We start from the raw sequence: 3,796 nt of genomic DNA on the forward strand, positions 1-3,796 counted from the left end.
CCTTGTATGAAATAGAAGGATTGATTGTGCTAAAAGTTTGATCGGTTATTGTCTGAAAAGTCTCTTCTAAAAGGAGCAGTTGCGTGGTTCTTTAACTTTCGCCAAGTAGGAGTGCATGAAAAGGCTTTGTTCTGTAGTTTGAACAACTTTCAGGGCTGTACACACCTTTTTCCTTCCTGCCCTTTCCATACCCCCCCATCCCCCCCTCCCCTATGTGGGAAATATATTTATATTTATAATAATTGGTCGAAGACTATGCTGTACAAGTGAACCATGGCTTGTGATTACATATTGGTGAATGTACACCGAATGTACAGTATGCCCATTACTGTGTGTGAGAGAATGTCTCTGTTATTTAGTATAGTAGGCTTATATTAATTGTATGACTGTTTATTTTAAATATTGCAAGTGTTTTCTACTAAGTCTTTATTCATTGTGGTCTAGCTGTTCTAGGGAAGAAGAAAGTAAGAGAACCAGAAGGTTATCAGGGGGGTCAGATGGCTGAGCAGTTAGGGAGTCGGGCTATTAATCAGAAGGTTGCCGGTTTGATTTCTGGCCATGCCAATGACGTTGTGTCCTTGGGCAAGGCAGTTCACCCTACTTGCCTCGGGGAGAATGTCCCTGTACTTGCTGTAAGTCGCTCGGATAAGAGCGAAAACCACAGAAACCCAGCTGTTTCCCCTTCCTGGCCACTGCTTACAAGAAAAAAACATTTCTGAACTTTCAGTTACTGTTTTCCAAGTGTTAATATTCAAATAACCTTGTACCAAGAACAAAATACTACGAACAATATCAGGAGTAGTTTAAAACAGTTTAGTCTTTATTGGCAGTAGGGACTATACAGTCAGAGTGATACAGGTAGAGTGTACAGTTTAGTTCAGTTCAGTAAGGTACAGTACAGTATAATATATTACAGTACAGAGCAGCACAGTAAATAGCAGAGTAGGTTTGACCAGACTGATTTTCTGTCTGTTTAAGGTAGCACAGATCTTCACAACACAAGGAAAAATCAGTTCACAGAGACAACACCTCTTTCAACAGAATCTGAACTAGGTCAGAACCAGCAAAGTGAACAGAATCTCAACAGAACCCAACCTCAGTCTGGTTACTGTAGCTAATGTAGACTGTCAACAAGTGCTCAAAACAAGCCCCACAGATAGTCGAGCATTCAAACATTTCCTATTGTACTTATTCTGTCTCTTCATCATACACAGGTTCAAGAGCAAAGTTCAGGTTTTTCCTAGAACCCATCACAGTTCTATAAGTACTGTCGGAGCTACAAAACCTTCTTTTAGGTGATGCTGACCTAGAAGTCAGCTCGTCGCAAGTTGACTCCCCACTCAACTACATCCAGACATACATATAGTCCTATGTACAGGTTATAGTGATAGGTAGAGTATATAATTAGATAGTGGTTATGCTGGACAGTGAACCGATCACAACATTCATGTTGGTTAGTAATACATAGGAAAGGACTGGAATATACTGGCTAGTATGGCATTCAAACCTGGGTCAAATTGTAGTTTTTTCAAATACATTATCTGTCATTGACTGATCTTGACTGGTGTAGTCCTAAAAATTGATACCTCCCACCTATTGTACATTCCAGGCAGACTCAAGCGAGCACCTAACATTTCTCAAATGATCTCTAATACTATTTGTCCCAGGTCTGAAGGCCTGTAGCTGCCACACAGTGGATACAGTTCTCTAGTACCTACAGTCACCACTATGCACAAACGTTCATCAGTAGAAACAAACACCAACCAGTTCTGACATATTGTGCATTTTACCTGCTAACTACTTGTAAGTAATAATAATAAGTAGACAAATATACTTTATTCCAAAAACCCTTTTGTATCACAAATAATAATAAAAAATCATCAGTACATACAAAAACAGGTGACCTAAATGTTCCTTGATGTCAGACAACAATCACGGCTCTCCTTGTCCTCCTCCTCCTCCTCCTCCACCTCCTCCACCTCCTCCACCTCCTCCTCCCCTTCCACCTAATCTAGAGACCCAAACACTTGCAGTTTTAGCAGCTAGATTCTTATGTGGTTTGAAGATACAGTAAGCCTGTCCACATAAAAGTTAATAGCACTTTAACGAGTACATTTTCCTCAACTAATACATACTGTGTATCTAAATGCATACACACATGATTATGAAGACAAGCATTTAGACACAGGAACCTTCAGTACTAAATGCCCTTCGAGGAGACTTGCAAACAGTCTAGAGGAATAGGGCTGGCTGAACACATTTAGAATAAGATTTGTGAATGCATGAGGATTTAAGATAACTTTGAAGTCTAATGTTGTGAGTGGATATTAATATTATTAATATATTAATTGTGTAATTATTGTATTTGAATGAATCAAGGCGTGAACACATGATAGTGAAGGTGGGAACTGAAGAGATTAAGAATTTCAGAAATGTGGGACTACTTAGACAGATAAGGAAATGAATGCATGTTTGTTGTTGTAAAACAGGGATGGAGGAGTGAAGGGTGGTGGGAGGAGGGAGGAGGGAGGTGGGAGGAGGAAGGGGGGAGGAGGGAGGGAGGAGGAGGGAGGTGGGAGGAGGGAGGTGGGAGGAGGGAGGTGGGAGGAGGAAGGGGGGAGGTGGGAGGAGGGAGGGAGGAGGAGGGAGGTGGGAGGAGGGAGGTGGGAGGAGGAAGGGGGGAGGAGGGAGGTGGGAGGAGGGAGGAGGGAGGTGGGAGGAGGAAGGGGGGAGGAGGGAGGGAGGAGGAGGGAGGTGGGAGGAGGGAGGTGGGAGGAGGAAGGGGGGAGGTGGGAGGAGGGAGGGAGGAGGAGGGAGGTGGGAGGAGGGAGGTGGGAGGAGGAAGGGGGGAGGAGGGAGGTGGGAGGAGGGAGGAGGGAGGTGGGAGGAGGAAGGGGGGAGGAGGGAGGGAGGAGGAGGGAGGTGGGAGGAGGGAGGAGGGAGGGAGGAGGAGGGGGAAGACAGGGCATAGGGGCCATTTGTTTTCCAACTAGTTTTGGAATTCTATGGAAAGAAGTCCAGTTCTTATCTTTGGATAATCTGTGGTTTAGACAACAATGTGACTCTAGCTATTGGATTAGCTGTTTAACTAACAGTCGTTAGTGAGCTGAATGTCTTATTTTAAGCGAGAACATTTAAATGTATTGATGATTTAAACCATTCAGACAGTCAGAGAGGAACCTTCATTCTACCACAGACTAATGCAAATATCATGGGTTGCACACATATCAAAACATGTCAATATTGTATAAAAATAATAATATATATCTACACGACTCTGCGATGAAACACAGACACAACAATCAGAGAATTTTATAATAACTGCACCATCATCCTCTAAACGCCTTTCACAGTGGCTGAAGCTGGTAGGCAGCAGTGGTGAATTGTCAATGTCGATAAAACAATGTCACCAAAACCTCTGGAGCTGAGAGCTAACTGAGATAGTACCCACTGATGATGCTATGATGACAGGCCATTCTAGGGTGGGACTATGCAGGTACAAATGGAAACAAGCTTTGGCATGGAACTTTGAATGATCTTAATGTACAGTAACAGGTGTTACCACCTAGCTATGAGCTAACAGTCTGGTTCACGTTATTACCCTTTGTGATTCTGTACTAATCATTGTTGAAAAAAATTCTCACAGAAAAGTCACAGAAACAAAGTGCCATTTCTACATTTCTACATGTATCTTACTTTATAACACCATCGCCATAGACAAACACAGAGTATCCATGACAATCATAGAGTATCCATGACAACCACATAGCATCCAAGTAAACCCTATTGTCTCCAT

This window comes from Osmerus mordax, chromosome 17 (assembly GCF_038355195.1).
Source record: "Osmerus mordax isolate fOsmMor3 chromosome 17, fOsmMor3.pri, whole genome shotgun sequence".
In the NCBI taxonomy this organism is placed as follows: domain Eukaryota; kingdom Metazoa; phylum Chordata; class Actinopteri; order Osmeriformes; family Osmeridae; genus Osmerus; species Osmerus mordax.